At 42.5% G+C, this 17,213-nt stretch overlaps 1 long non-coding RNA gene across 1 annotated transcript; it reads left to right on the top strand.

Annotated features, from left to right (window-relative positions):
- The first annotated feature begins 8,866 nt into the window (after positions 1-8,866).
- Positions 8,867-15,499, top strand: LOC134021363 (uncharacterized). Its single transcript, XR_009930500.1, has 3 exons — positions 8,867-9,414; positions 9,669-9,686; positions 15,469-15,499. It is a non-coding gene; the product is annotated as an uncharacterized LOC134021363 (long non-coding RNA).
- Positions 15,500-17,213: the final 1,714 nt, after the last annotated feature.

The following is a 17,213-nucleotide window of genomic DNA, read 5'->3' on the forward strand; positions in this document are numbered from 1 at the left end:
CATGGGTGTACACCACAGTAGATTTGATGTTTTTTCCAGCTCTTTATTAAAAGGTTGAGTTCCATGGTTGGGTGGGATGACCCTAGGAGTTTTTTTTCCGGGGCTGATATGAACTGCTTCCATTGAATGTGGATGTGTCCTTGGCAGGGTATGTCCCGAAGGAAGCAACTGTCTGTCTTTCAGTGTTCTGTCGGGTCCTTAGAAATGACGTTACAGAAATCCTTTATTTTTCATCTCAGCAACCCTTTTTTTCGACCCTCTACCTTAATTTCTTATCCAGTTGTAATGAATCCAGGACCATTTCAATCTTTCACTTGACATATAATGTAGGTTTATATACAGTATGTTTTATTCCATTGTGACAGTACACAAAGGAATGTAATTCTCATTTCAGGTCAGTGGGGGGCGAGCTACTGGTTTTGGCTTCTCTTGATTGATCGTGACCAGGTATTTCCCAAACCAGCCAGCGCCTGACACACGCACTCTCACACACACACATGGTGATGCCAAAAATAATCTAGAGATGGAGGAGGAGTGACTGGCAGCACCCAGAGAGGAATAGAAGACGAGAGAGAGAGAGAGAGAGAGAGAGAGAGAGAGAGAGAGAGAGAGAGAGAGAGAGAGAGAGAGAGAACGTGATGACGTGTCTGAAGACTAAACAAGTCCAATCCAAGAGTGGTGGAAACCACACAGGACCTTAATGGACATCCTCTCCTGGATCTATGACATCGAAATGTTAGTTTGCAACATCTCTCAGAAATCATAGCTCCGTGTTTCAGTAGCTTGGTGGAAAGTGAAATAGGCCCTCTATCCCTTTTGCTCATATCATAAATGTATAAATTGAGAATGGAATAGGCACGAGCTGTATTGTCATTTCCAAGATGTCCTTTCCATGACTTTTGCTTCTCCCTCACCAGTCCTGTCTAGATCAGTGGTCTCAGTACCTGATAGACTAAATGTACTGTGAACAAGGTTCGCTATGCTTAGGAAGCATTGTAGTCTACTTTTTGGCACCATGGACAGTTCCTCGCCCTAACTCAGGGTCTTGGCCTCTGTAGCTGTGTGTCGTAGGCTAGTAGGCTACCACAGACAACTCCCCTTGTTTATTTCTTAACCTGTGTTTTGGTAACCGTTTTCAACTTACGTCATGGTATCATTAAAAGCTGTCAGTGGTGTAAGAAATACACCACAATATCGTGCAACTACATTGCAATACTAGACCTAAGTTAAACAAAGGCTCATATAAAATCTGTTCATTTTATGATTTATCATATACAATTATGTAACGTGATTGGGTAGGTTGACAGACACGTTTTTATTGTTGACTATTAATGGTAAAAGTCTTAGAAATCATGATGCCACAACATGTTGCGTGGTATTGATAATTGAACGTATAGCTTGCATACAGACAAACAAACAAACAGGAATGCACGGACAAACAATACACGGTGAAATATAACTTTGTCTTCCCTTTCATAAATACACCGTCTGCCCCCTCATGTACAACGCTGGGAATAGTAACAGCACCGCGAGTCTTACTAAATATAGCAGCAGTGAGTGTTAGCATGTCAACTTCAGCAGGAGTACGGAGAAACGGACTGCTACACGTGTGACCGTAGTGTACATACCGATCGCTAAAAATATCAATATGACCATGAATAATAGATAGACCAAATAGCTGCTATAATCCTTAGTTTACCGTAATAATTTTACGAAAAATATAAATGGTGAAATTATTGCAAGAACACAAGCAGGGGCTTTTTGTTTAATGTTCTCCAACCGAAGGTTTAGTTACATCATCAATGCTTTGTTGATGTTTTGATTAAACTGTTGATGGGGGATCGTTTGGAATTCACATGAACCATCTGGGTCTGAAATCGGTAAGGGGGTTCTTATTTAGATCGTCTACCTCTATTGAGAAGTAGTACAATAGACTGAGAGAGTTCACAAACTAAGACTCTTGTTCAGCAAACGTGCATTTTATTTGTGATGGAAGGAGACTTAAAGACTCGTTATGTAATATAGCATGTGAACAGCGAGAGACAGACCGGGTTGGAGGGGGTTGAGGAGAGAGGTGTGTGCGCGCGCGCGCGTATATGTGAGAGAGCGAGTGGGCGGAGGAGGGGGGGGTGAGGGGGTAGTGATGAGAACCATGCTATTTGGTCTATGCACAGAGCTCCAAAAACTCATAACGCAGGAACACTGTGTACTCGGTGTCCCCAAAGACTCGGTTGTTTGATTTTCAAACCCAGCAGTATTTTTTTAAACTGTACTTTCCACATAGGACACAAGTGTACTCCCATATTCATTCATTACTGAAAGACCATAGAAAGAATTATATGAATCAGTGAGTTAAAGGATGAATGAATGAACAGAATGGCAGGCATATTGGACATGAGTGTCAGTTGATTGCGTTGAGCAAGTTGAGATTAGACACCAAGTGTATAATTAAGCCTAAATGTTTTGGGTGCGTCGACAAAACACCAACCCACATAAACACACCTACGCGCACATATGCCTAACTGAAAAAAAACGGGTGTTGCGCAGCGGGTACATGTGACAAAGCCAGCGCACCCGTCCGTTCATAAATTTTCACCGCCTCTATTCATGCAGACTCTACTCTTGGGGTGGTTAATGTGCGGTAGCTCTGAACCATGTGATGCTGTGGGGGAAGGGAGGGGGACTTGTGTGTAGGGGTGGTCTATAAATAGCTCTATAGCTCGGCTTCCATTGACATCATTTAGACAGGAGAGATGGAAAAATAAACAGGGAAAAGGGGGGATGGCGAAGGGGAAGGGGTAAGGGATCTTTAATCTGAGCTCGAAATTCAAACAAACCTCCCATCCATCCGTTTCTCTCCATTCAGTAAACAACCAAAACACTGTCCGTTTCCTAGAACGACTAAGCGTCGCCCGATACGGGATGGAATGGAAACCCACAAGGCAGATGGGAGGGACATCAAACAAATTAAAAGGACCCATGTATACACACACACACACACACACACACAAACACACACACACATCTTATACGAGACGGTGGTTGAGACCAAAGGCAAATGTTTTGGAAGGCTAATAATGGAAATTGAAATTGAAACCAATAGTTTTTACATAGGCCTTCAGTACGGGTCAGTCAAAGAGGCTGTATTTTCGTTTCAAGTTGAGTTTTCGTTTGGACTGTTTTTTGGGGGGGGACCAAACGGGTGGTTGGGGGTTGACTGGCTGCCTACTGTGTTTATGTTTTCATAAAGGAGGACAGCACTCTGTTTCCATGGTCGGTGTGTCTTAGTCACTTCCGGAATCGTTCGCTCTAGCCAGCCTTGGCACTGACCCCCGAGTGCTGCGTGACTCCAGATGACGTCTTATGATCCATTTCTCCTCGCGGGTCCCCTGTCCTATCACACGTCTTCACGACCACAGCAAAGGCAAAGACATGACAACTCAGTGGGTTTGAAATACTGTGAAAACATATACACACGCACACACTTACAAATACACCAGATTGATTTCGAGTGTTATGACTTACCAGCCTAATTACGTTTTCAATGATACATTCTTGCTTACGGTTTTTGTTTCGCTAAACACCAATTATAGTATTTAATTTGGGTCTTGCGTGTTTTCTATCCATGGACATTTGTAAAGTTAAATCATATTTTATATTTCTGTGCAAAGCCTATATGGAATTTTACGTTGCACACCGTTTATAGGACTTAGGTCGTGCATGTGAAATGTGTTTCTTTCCACTCCATAATGTCAGGTAATAAATCACGGGCCTAATGCGGTCATAATGGAGATTTTGATTTGCTATTGTTTTAGAGCTCTTGCTCTCCTACAGGACATGGAAAACAAGGCAACACTGACGAGAGAGAGAGAAACTTGGAATGTAGTCTTGACATGTAATAGTGGCAATGAAAGAGCATTTGTGGCCGCCTTCGCCTATACTTGAGTGTCAGCACCATGGACAGCGCCACAGACGTGTGTAACGGAGAGGTGACAATGGATGTCTGTAGGGATACGTGTTCGTTTGCTGTTTTTGGATCACATGCATCTTCATTAGTTGCAATGAAATATGGTCACATTTTTACTCATTTTATAAGGCATTGGATCTGGACAAGAAAATATTGGTGTGGTTGTCCTTGGTTTGCTAAATACGTGTAGTCGTACTTGGTCAGGGGAGCCAGTGCTTTGCTCGTTGTTGTTGTCCGTTTCTGTATGAAAATGATGTATGAAATGTAGATTGTACAAGTCGACTGACTGTGATTTATTTGTGCCCCAGGGCTAATACCTATATGTACTGCTGTGCGATGGTGAAGGGCCAGTGACTTACTTGGGCCTATTGGAAGCAACACGTTGGTCATTGCAGCAGAGGGATGACTTTATACGTTCGAACCTAGTTCGAACCCCTGCTTGGTCGTCCGAGGCTTTCCAGGTTTGAGCAGGAAGTCTAGTACAGATTCGTGACCAATTTTAAGGACCCTATTTTTCAGTTCACCCACATCATCTGAGAGAGGGTCCCGGAATAGGTGTATTCGACAGATTGTCAACACGTCTGGGTGTATCTGTAATCTACTTGAGTAAATGCTCAATGTTTTAATACTGCATTGATATAGGCCGATGGCAAGATACAGGATTACACTTTATTTGAGCTGATGTTTGTACAGGCTATAAGCAAATAATAACGCCATTCTCAGATTAATGCTACGATTGTGACGTAATATCGCTTTGGAAGTGAGCATCCAGACCGAATGTGTGAGTTTGGTTCTCACGTCGTGTTCTCTAGTGTGTCCCCGTTGTCTTTTAAGTGTAGTGTTTGAGGTCTGGGTTGCCTTGGGTTAAACGGGGAAAAGGTTTATTTTAATATACTCGCCAGTCAGCTGGAGGCGTGCGATATTTTTAGATCGGGGTTGAGGGAGGGCGGGGAAGGAGAGAGAGAAAGAGAGAGAACGAGAGAACGATAGAACGAGAGAGATGTGCCTTCTACTCTAATGATCGAACATCATTTATTTCACATCTTTACAAATGTTATTGGGGCTCTACTGACATATTTAAAGTACAGTATCCTAGCCTGACAGAATAGCATACATGCACTTTGCCCGCCAGCTTTATTGGTTTTCAGTGTTTTTTTTATTTTGCTAGTCTTAACATGCCCCCCTTTTATTCCTCCTCCCATTTAACCTCGTCCCAGCCATTACCCACTATTTCTCCTTGCCAGATGAATTCATTTTGTACTATTTTTGAAAGTCAGTGTTTCTAAGGGATACCTAATGACGCAATGACGTCAATGCAGGTCAATAGCACACTGGTGGAGCGGACTGGCGGATGACGGGAGGCACAGTTTTACTCCCGACTACCCAGGAACGGTTCTCGGTGTTTTAGACCACCTTGTACAACCTACAACTTCCGTAGCTTCAACTGAATCAATTTTAATTTTGTTTTTGCTTTTGAATTCTTGTTGCATCATAAAGATGAGGGTGACAGATTATAGCCTTATCCACAGCTCTGAATTGAGCAGGACTCACAAGTCCCCCTCTTGCTCCGCAGCACAATCAAGTCACTAGCTCTTTCATACCTTTCTGCTCTTTAGAAGTCATTCACATAATAGAAAAGTGGTTCGAATGTATCTTGTGATGCAAACTACCTCGTATGCGCAACTCCCTTGCCGGGCTGCTTTTATGAGCTGGCTCACGTGCGTAACTCTGTTTACCCTTCCCTCTTTGGTGCGCTTCATGCTCCTGAATGGCAACACAAAATATTTAGTTTCAGACAGAAAACTGAAACGACTCACGCGTCGTGTGTCTTGCGTCTCTACTGACGCAAGAGAATCAGACTGTCCCGGTTCTGGTGCTGTTATCATCTTTGTCTGAAGAAACGCCTTGTAATCACACTGTACAGGTTAATTGTTCTGTATAGGCAACTCGTTCCCTTCCAGACAAGAATTGTTTGAGAGGTAAGTGATTTATTTTGGGTGAGTGTGAATCGTGACTGTTCTGGTTTTGGAAGTTACCTCGAGGCGATGTAAACGCACAGCCTACACTTAGAAGCTGTATGTTTGACTTTCTTTCGTAGTTTAAGGCTTGATGATTGACGATGATTGATATGACAATATGAATGGGCATTTTGCATTCTTGGTCATTATGGCAACACAAACATTAAGCAAATATTAAGAGTCTCTAATAATTCCACTTCGGGAGAACACCGTGAACAGAGGGAGTCTAGAGACGGTCATGAGTGCGGTCTGCGCTAATGCGTAGGCGTATTCACGTGGGAACGAGTGAACCTGCCGCGCTCTACTGATGTGCCTAGTAACAGCTTTGTGTGTGTGTTTATGTGAGTGACTGAGATGGAAAGAGAGAGAGAGAGAGAGAGAGAGAGAGAGAGAGGGAAAGGGAGAGAGCGGGAACGAGTGAATATGTGTGTGTGTGTGTGTGTGTGTGTGTGTGTGTGTGTGTGTGTGTGTGTGTGTGTGTGTGTGTGTGTGTGAGAGAGAGAGAGAGAGAGAGAGAGAGAGAGAGAGAGAGATCATGCAAGCTTCCCATTCGTCACTTCCACTTTCTTGTGGCCTGCTGGCCCTACATTCTACGTTTAGGGGGCTTGGGGACTTACGTCAGTGAGCACTTGCAAGTTGTACATACCCGGTTATGCACGTCATCCGAATTAAATAGTGGGTTATTCCTTTTGTCTTTTACCTGTGAATCGTGTGTCAGATAATGTGACCCCACCACTCCTTCCCTTTTAACATGTCCCTATTTCACTGCGCGCGACGAGGAGGTAAGGACAGTTATACTATACAGTCGAAAAACAAAAGGGTACAACTTTGTAACAATAAGTGTTCTCGTTAGAATTGTTGGAAGCTCATTGAAGTGCTGTTATGATCTCTTAAAGGTTCTTTTTGACATTAAAGACTTCAATAAGTAAAACGTATTGGTCCCAAAAGGCCCATCTCAAGATCTCAAGGTTTCCTTGTGCCCATTTCAAGATCTCAAGGTTTCCTTGTGCATGTATAACTAGGTAAATTATAGCCATCAGTAAAAGACCATAGTGTACTATGGTGAAAGAAACAAATATCTAGGCATAGAAAAATCAAGACACTTTAACAACAGTTTGTTGTCAAGTGCAACTTTCATCTTTTCATTCCCATGGACGGTTACTTTGGCGCCAGTCCCAAAACGGTCGCACAAATGATTTTTTCGAAAGTTTCGTAGGCTATATTTGTTGAAAAGTGAAAAAGGAAACAAAAGTGTATGTATCTGGTGGATGTGGGGTTAAATAAATGGGAATCAAAGAAGTCTCATTGTGATTCTCCCAGGTTAACAAGCAAGGGTTTATCACTTAATCTACAATTATTAAGAATCATTTTTAGTATCCTTTCACCAGAACACGACCAATGACGTTGGTGTCATTTCATTTCCATTGACAAGTACTATTATGACAAGGGGTCTGTATTTCTTTCAGTTGTCTCCAACTGTTTTCTTTCAGCACGTCACGAGGTTCCGCGTGACGGATCTGGCAGGATTTCAGATGCCACATAGACCTGCATAGTACCGTTTATCGTCTGATACGTAGATTATGGCAGTCGCTGCGGTTCCACTAAAGTGCACGCCATGTGTAACCACCTTCTCCGTCATTTCCTTTTGGTAAACCATAAGTCACGCCACAGTTTGTGTTTAGGGTGAGAAGTGGCTCGAAATGTTTGGCCATTGGCCGCTAGAATGGGAGACACTAGCTCTTTAAACCACAGTGCTCCAGCTGACATTTTCATTAATCCAAGAGAAAGCTTCATTGAAACTCACAGAAACCGATGCTTCGAGGAGGATTCGAGAGAGGTCTCTGACTGATGCTGGCGGCGCCGTGCGGTGAACTTGGAGCACTGCACATCACTAGAGTCTCCCTGTCTGCCCATTGATATTTGTTGCTGCTTCACTGATTGCAAGATTCGCCACTGCAGCAAAGGTGGTGGTCAGACACAGAAATAGAAAATGAGAAAAAGGAGATATGGGGGCGTGAAGGGGTCTTCCCCACAATGGTAAATGTCAAAGGAGGCATTGAATGAGGAAATTCGACTTTAGGGGGGGAATCATTTAAGTTTGTATACTCAGTGTAAAGACATATGGGCCTATTTGAGTTTCTCGAGCGTAAAACGGCCATACTACTCTATTTTTGCCTCTCGTGTGAAAGCCTGCCCCTGTGTGCACTCGCCAACGGGGCGAAGCCTGCAACGATAGGCATACAGTACAGTACACTACACCATACGAGATAAAAATAGCATCAACCGATGAGACGGGCGCAGCCCTTTTTCTCGCAGATTACTTTTTCGAGGTAACTTCAGTGGGCAGTAAAATACCCAGTTCTCCGAATCCACTTTCGCACACATTTCGTGACAAGGTTATAGCACGGACTCATTGAGGAAGGCTATGAAGGATCGCAGGACATGAATGAGCGTATTAAGTTTATAATATTTAAGTCGTATTGGAGTGCTTGTGCGCTTAGTCGATTCCGTGGGTGAGCGAGTCTGGCGCGTGGGCACAGGCAGCAAACAGAAGCAGTTCATGTTTAGATCTCCCATTATCATCCCTCGGTTGAGAAATAATGATTGCCTGGCAAACAATGATTTGAATCGACTATAAAGACTACACTAGCTCACACTAACGTGGATTCAAGAAGTATCCCATGCTAGAACTGGAGAGGTGGGGGGCATGGAGATAGATTTCTTAGACAATAGCTGAAATCTGCGTTTATTGATACACATATACACATGATACACATGACCGTAAGATTATGTATTATTTTAGTAGCGCCCTCTTAATATTGTTGCCTGTCAAATTCCAAATAACATTTCATATTGGCTGGACAGCGGATTGAGCGGCGGTTCTTTAATCAGGCTCTATAGGCTGTAAACTGGGAGAATCTAAACGTGACGTCAATGCCTAGTAACTGACGCAGCCCCTCAACAAAAATTGGGATTAAAACATTTTTTTCCGTCAGAATGCGACTTTAATTATTAGTTTTTGCACTGCTCTGTCGACTATAAGCAACCCCACAAGGAACATGTATCCTTTTTATCAGAATGGACTTACATGCTGTTTCGTGGTTATTTCACCAACTACCAGCCAACCATTGCATTGTGAGTTCCTCAGCGAAAGTTGCATGGAGACAAGATAGCTGAGACGCCAAGAGAAGATGAAGAAAGAGATATGTGAAATAAAGCATCAACACCGATAAGGCTACAGGTCTACGAGCACCGAGAAAAATAATTGAGTGGGAGGAAAAGTAGCCTGTGTTTTGAAATGGGCACTCAGTAAACCCAAAACACTGCAATGATGCAACGACGGGGAATCGGGGCTCTTGTGCAGAGTTGGAGAGGCAAAATGAATGTACATTACATGCACTTCACGTAACGTTCCTGAGCGATGCCTTTGTGAGTGTTTTTTTCTTACTGCGAACTAAAAATAGCACCAAGGGTTTTGATCGTGATCCAGAAATAGACAGAGGGTATCACTTGTATAAAAAGGAAGGTGATCCCGAAAAACTTGGACGTGTCGCTGAGGCTAGTAACGAATCGAGGACTGAATGCATGTTAATATCCTATTCTATTGATAATTTGACAGCATAATACAGGGTTATTTGTTTTTGAATTCAACCTAAATGCTTTTTGTATATCTTCCGTTTCAGCAAGGGTTGCCTGCTATGGTAAGTAAGAATTTGCACGTGCACTGTTCAATTCAATGTAGTTTCTTGTGTGACATTTCTTGCATGCTCTGGTACTTTCCATCACTTTTCAACCATGTAGAATAGAATTCCCTCACGGTGTTGAAAGATATTTTTTATCATGCTTTACCCGTTTGTGGATGATTTATAATATATCAGCCTCTTTCTGCAAAGCAGGAATCTCCCCGTCGGCAAATATGCAAGTGCGAACTCCTTTGTCTGTTGGCGCTGTTGGGTCTATTTGGCACATATTTTTCTCTTCGATAAACGTAAAAGCTTGCAAGGGGGGAACCCTTCTCCGATGGGCGTTGATGAGCGCTCATTTTATTTTTTTATTTTTAAGAGGAGGCATGTGAGGGGAACGGTGGTGAAGGAGACGGATATTTGAAGAGGGCACACGCAGACCAATTTCGAATTGGAGTTGCCGCACCAATCATAGCGCGGACTGGGGAAACCCGGTAGCTGTCCAGCAGTAATGGTGCTGAAAATACAACGAGTGGCACGAGGGGGTTCCGTGTATCACATCCCGCTCCCCTCCAGGCGTGTTTGGAAGGAACAAATGCAGGTTGCCAAAATTCCAAGCCAGATTGTGTAGCGATTGCAGTAGTCGGAGGCTCCTCGTTCAATTGAAAGGCCCATGACCCGATAAGCAGTAGGCAAACGGAGAATGAATTTGGAAGCAATATTCCCCCTGAGTGTGTTATCTTCCCGCCTGCACCGTTTGAACGACTGTAGGTAATGTGCATTGCATACACTGCGAAGCCATAGGCAGATTGACATGAATGACCCCTTCTGCTCACGTGATCCATTTCTTTTATCTATAACACTAGGAATGGAGTTGATTTCTTTATTGGGTTTGTAAACCAATGAAAGCCCGGTTGTCACGTTTTTGTCAACATCGACGTTTCATTGAGCGATTGCGGGAAAAATCGTAGAATTGGCAATTCGACGCAACAAAAGTACAAAAGTCACCCTTAAGGTCAGCACTATGGGAAATCTCGTTTTATCTTTGTTGATTCAATTCAGCCAGTCGTGATCTGAAGTCGAAAACATCCATCGCGCGAGTTTTGCTTTCGGTTGGAGTTCTCCTCGGTAACTTTGCGTTCTACGTGTGGCTTCGGAGGGGAGGGGTTGAGGTTGTTTAAGACCAAATGAGCATGAACTTGATTTGCAAATCGGTCAATAAACCGGGTTTTCAATAACTTCAGCCCATTTGTCACATAACCTTTGTGACAGCGCGCCTAACGAATTGCAGATTCCAGAGTTACCACTCGTTTATGGAGGCTAATTCATTAACGTCACATAAGGATCATGCATGCTTGATAGACAAATTGATAGCTAGTCCTCGCATGACTTTTAACAGTGTCATTTATTGTTGTCGCTTTAGAAAGCACATATTGTACATTGTACCACATATAACACGATTGATTGGCTTTTCAAGTGCTAGTGAGCTAACCCCATAGACCTATTCACCTGCGCCATTGCCTCCACATAAAAAATACATTGGTCTTCTTTTGCCAAAAACGCATATATACCAAGCCAAAGCAGCCAAATCTTCAATAATTCAATGATGGCCATGTAATTTCAGTGGAAACAACACAAATTCTTGAGTCGTGACTGCTAAAGTGAGTAATGCGCGCGTTGGATGCGTCAGGAGAGGCAGTCACTGTGCAGTGCAGACGGAGCGGGAGAATCGTGACTGACTGGAGACGGTAGCAAATGAAAGGACCACCCAATACAAATCCACAGCAGTGGCGACATAAGGGGTTGCAAATGTGGATGCAGTTGACAGTTCTGGTCTCCGAATACCACGTTTTCACTCTTTGTCCTTTCTTTATGTACCCGGGTTGCCAGCTTCAATGCAAACGTTTTAGTGATGTGTGTAGCGGTATAGGATGGGAGGAGGAGTGAAGATGCGGGTGGGGGTTGCTTTGGGATAAATCCAGATAGATATGGGATGAAGGGGGGGGGTGAGTCTAGATATAGATCGTGACCTGGTCTCATCTGTATCTTAACTTGCATGCAAGTCAAGTGTACAGGGTGTCTGCACGGTAGTCATGCATTTCAGACAGATGTATTCTCATAAAGGAGACATGGATAGGAATGTGAGAAAGATATCCTCAAAGGTAAGTAGAGTTATGAGTTTTTTCGTGTTCTCTTGATCGATCTTAATGGACTTCATTAAAGAATGTTTGACTAATGGCGTGTGAGTTCGAGATGGAACTGGATTGTTATCAATTACAATCAGAATAATCATTTGTTGTGACTGTAAATGTGTTTTGTGCTGACAATATAGTAGTTATTGCAATGTTCTGTAGTCTTTCTATATAGCTCAGATTCTTTAACATTTGGTATAGTTAGACAGGTGTATAAAGTTTAGAGACCCCCATGTCCTTGCTGTAGTGGTATCCTCCGATGAACTCTGGGTGGTCGTGCAATAGAATCGCCGCAAATGCGTGTTCATGTTGTGGAGGGTGGTGCAAGCCTTTTGAAAACATGAATCTTTTGGCATTATATTGTGCAGCTCAAGCGTTATCATTTAACGTTGCTTTGCATCTTATGCTTACATTAACACAAGAATGGACATGCATTTTGGTACGGCTGAGAATTCCAATATCTAACATCGCTGTCAGTGTGGTTTAGTCTTTTAAGCCACGACACGAGTCAAGTGATCGGGATCTGTGCAGGCTATTGTGACTGCTCATGAACAAGAATAGTAGGGTATTTATAATCTATGAATCTTTAAGTAAATCAACAACGACACTTTGTGTAGTAGGCTATTTAAACCGATTTCTTAGTAATACTTTCCCGGGATAGAACACTGTTTGGCTTTCCCTTTTTTCTTATTTTCTTCTTCTTATTTTTTTCAAAAAGGGGGGTCCCTATAAGAGCAAGACACCGATTGGTCAATGACGAGTTTTCGTTTTCTCCAATAAGATCCCTCGCTTCTCTCTATTTATTGCGAGCAGATTACTGCTTGCTCCCTCCTTACCCACAGCACTCGAGAGGCTAGAGCGAGCCAGTTCTCCACTAGGCGACATTACGAACCAGGGAATTTACAGAGACATAATAACAGAACAAAAACAGTAGGCTACTACCTCCGACAAAAAAACAACGTTGGCTAATACATCTGTGCATTTGGACAACATAAATCCTAGCAAAAGAGAGCGAGACGCGTACATTGAGAGGGAAGATTTGCTATAGCCTACGATAGGAGATAGAGAAGAGAGTAAACTATCGCAAAGGAGTGAAATAAAGCAGAACCATGGACAACGCTAAATTGCAGTAGCGTTGGTATTCGGTTGCTGCCTATCTGGAATCCCCCTCCTCTAGTGTGTGATTGAGTTGGTGGCATACTTGCCTCGGGTTGCCGATGGCTGGATACACTCAATTCTGGATGGGAGATCACCAAGAAGAAGCGATCACACTGGGTGTCACTTTTTAAGTCTGCACGGACTCCACAGGACGCAAAGAAAAACTGCCGTTTTGTCCTTCGCGAATCTTTTTGCGGTCTGGGCTTGCTGTTCATAACTATCAAGCTGGGAAGCCCTTACCCCAAAAAGCATTTGCGGAGGGCGCATTCGTCGAATTCACATCGCAAGACATTTTGCATGCTTCCCTTTTTTTCTTTTTTTCTACATTCTTCCTATGCCATTTAATAGGATATATTTTCCTTTAGATTTCCCGCATTACAATTTTTTATATTACAATTTTTATCTGTATTTATCAAACACTTTGTACTGTAATTAGAATGTTGTTAAGCTATTGTGTCCATCACCATCTGTAGTTATAGTCGAAATTGTAATACAGTTTATAACGTCGTTATGTGATGTGAAGCCCCTTCCTTACAAAGTTGAATGCTTCTAACCAGCAGAGTAACCTGCAATTTCTTACTGTACGAGAATATGTTGGAGTCAACTTTGAGTAATGTTATGCCACTAAGTCAATCCACCACGCCCTCCGAGTTCCATTAAACGGTGACAAGTGCCCATAGCAGAACACCCTCACAAGAATGAGTGTAAACACGGGGAGACCCTCGGAATGAACAAGTTGCACGTGGCAAAACAAAGTGATTCCATACGGAGACGAGGGTTGGGTGCTAGAAAGGGGAGGAGAGAAACCATGAGAGGGGCCGCCACTTTGCTTGGACTTCTCTGCCCCGTGTGCACTTGCGAAATGAATCCATTCAGTAAACGTCCCTGTGCCCATTAAGTGGTCGGTGTGAGAAATACACACACACCTCTACGCATAGGTCAAATGATGTAATTGAAAGAATACGGTCGAAATAGACCGATGGGCAGGGATAAGAAACATCTGTAATCGCTCCCCCTTAATGCTGGCCGTGCAGCGACAGCGTGTGTCTTGTGAGTCGCTCTGTGTGTGCTGCCGCCTTCTATGATTATCGGAGAGCTTGCAATGCTTTTTCCAGCCCATCCATTCTCTGGGTTCTCTCCCTCGCTTCTCTACTTTCCTCTCTTTATCTCTCTCTCTCTCTCACACACACAAACATATACGTGCCTCCCCCATTTTTTTCTGAATAGACGCAATCCACTTGAGCCATCTTTCACTACTTTACCTGTCACAACAAACAAAATAATAGTTTACGCCTATAAAACCGAATTACATTGACATAAAAATAACCGATGACCTCTGCTTTTCAAATGTCGACTTTATTTAAGATGCACCATGAATATACAACAATCCATATTAAACAATAACACTGGCAACTGCACACTTGACTTCAGCAAAAAGAAAAAACAAACTTCACAGGTTTTTACTTTCTACCTTGTTCGTGAGAGTAAAAGAGTATTGTGACGACACATGCCAATTTGCCCCATAGAAAGAAAGTGAAAAGCACACACGCGGAGTCACCATTTAACTAAACAGGCCTATATATGTTTCCTTAATTTCGGACGAAATCCCTGTAATCACATGTTTGCGTCATTCAGTCTAGATAACTCATAATGACGCAATCCAATTTGAACACATTTCTGGTCAATTTCAACACAGCATAAAGGTTGATCACGTGGACATTGTTACAGGTTATTGTAAGTCGGCTCAGGAAACGTGGAAAAAGCACACCTAAAGTAAATTTGAGTTGGGTTGGAAGTGACTGATTTAGGCCAATAAGATTTGGTGTGGTCTGGCACAATGACGTGTCTTTTATGAATGCGATAATGACCCCACCAAAAAGCCTGTTCCGCTGGATAGCCTACTGATGTTTTGACGATGGGTCACGTATATCAATACAAAATATGAAAAGGGTTGGGTCAAGCTACTTGCCTCAGAACATGGTCTCACATGTCAAATACACATAGTCAGCCTGTCAGATGACAGGGTTTAGGTTGGTTGAGGGGCAGTTCTATGGGCATATGTGAAGCCCTCTGTGACATGCTTGCGTGTAAAAAGGGCTATACAAATAAATTTGATTTGACTTGATGATGGCACTTGGAAACATTATTGCGTTTTAGTTATAGTTTTGAAAGTTTCAAATTCAACGACAAACCCTAACTGTAAAATGGGGCCTTTAATGTTGAAGACACCTCACTGCACTTCGACTATAGTTAACCTTTTCGATTTATACCCTGTGGTTGCTTTTAAGCGCATTGGGCCTACAGCTGAGTCTGCCTCGTATATGTCATAGGGCCTATGTGTGTACTGTTGTACGCAACGAGATCTTCTTTGTTCCCCAAATATAAATGACAATGTGGCATAGATTCCTTCACCTTAATGGTTTGTGTTTCTCTGTTTTCCTTCTTTGCAGCTAAAGTCATCGACGTAGTCTGTACCCCGGGGGATGGGGAGGGGCGGGGGGGGGGGGGGGTATTGGTGAAGTCCCACCTGTAAGATGAGAAGAATAAGATACTGTACTGGACTTTATCTCGGCTAAAAGCGTTGTGAAGAATTAATCTGATTCAAACGTAGAAGAGGCAGTCGTCGCTCCCTCGTCATCCCTCTTTCCCACTTTTCATTCAGCGAAAGGTAATTGTAGCATGAGTGTGCGAACAGAAGCTCCTGCAAGGATGACGTCAAACTAAAATCACTTCCTTTTGAAATTGCATTTGTGGGTGAATAATCATTTCTGTGCACGTGAGAAAAAGTTGACCACATATGAACGTAGCCGTTGCGTGTACATATCTTACCAGCCCTAAACACTGTCATCTATGCAGTACTGTACATATTTAGTGAATGGTAATGAATCTGAAGTTTGAGCCATATCACTGGACAAAAGGTCAGAGGTTTCTTAAGTGTACTTCCAGAGTTTTTTTGTTGTTGTTGTTTTTGCCAGTTTAGGAATTGTATTCTTTGTCCAGATCCCTCATCAGAATACATTTTTTTTTTTTACTTCTTAAAGTTGGGAAGATGATTGCAGACCAACCATATAATTTATACAGTCTGCAACCATAATAATAAGCTATTACATTAACTGGTAACTAGATATACCACTACGTTTCTGAGCAACATCGCTCACTGTGTCTAAACCAGGGCATTATTTTAGAGTTATAAAAGAGTTACCATGCCAATTCTTCACAGTGAAATTGAGACCGTAGACCTGCATGATGTGTTTGATAGCATTTTGTTTTGTTATTGAAGGTGTGTATGTTTCCCTCAACCAATGTGGTTCATAGAATGAGGTACATACAAGGATCAAATCAGTAAATAGTGTCTTTGGATAACTTACACCATTGCATACTAAAAGTTGGCTCAAACAAACAAAGCAGAACACTGCACCTTGCATAGGTTGACGTTGAGGTCCCATATCTAGTTTGCTTCATGATGATTTACAAAGGTTGAGTTCTTGAGTTTCTTGAGTTTGTGAACAAACACAGGTGCCAGTAATCTTCATTGGCTGGGTATATCGGTTATGTCTACATAAAGTTTGTGATATCTGTGTAGTAGGTGTGAGTAATACAGAGTAATATTGTTTAATGCCTCGTTTGGATTTCTCCTTGCCTGTTTGCTAGATAGAGAAACACAAGAGGTTTTGTGGGAGTGGTATAGATTTAAAAAACGTTTATTTTCTTTTGGCATATTCTTCAACTTTAGAAAATTAGTATAGTTTATAACTGGATCGTTGTGTACATCTGGATATGCATGTGAAGTGCAGATGTGGTACATGGTTACTGAGACCAAGAGCCAGCCAACATAGTGACAGAAGGGTTGGTGTGTTTGAGTTCTAGCCTTCAAACGTGGTTCCTACACCACATGGTCACTTAGAACAGTTTACTGTGCATTAATTCTAGTCATGTTGATTCGTCAGTTCATGTGTCACTTTTAATATCATACCTCTTCAGCATCAAGAAAAGCCAGCCAGTGTTTGTCTGGTAGGGGTGAAGGGACCGTTGAGCTCTCTCCACAAAGATAAGAATGGGACTCTCTTTTTGAATGGAGGAACGTCATCACTTCTGTCGTGACTCATGTCCCCCAATGCATTGTTCTCATTCCAAATGTCTTTGTTTATTTTTAGGAAAACCTTTCTTTTTGCAGTACTTACTAGCAGAAAGCATG

This window comes from Osmerus eperlanus, chromosome 5, assembly GCF_963692335.1.
Source record: "Osmerus eperlanus chromosome 5, fOsmEpe2.1, whole genome shotgun sequence".
Taxonomy (NCBI): Eukaryota; Metazoa; Chordata; class Actinopteri; order Osmeriformes; family Osmeridae; genus Osmerus; species Osmerus eperlanus.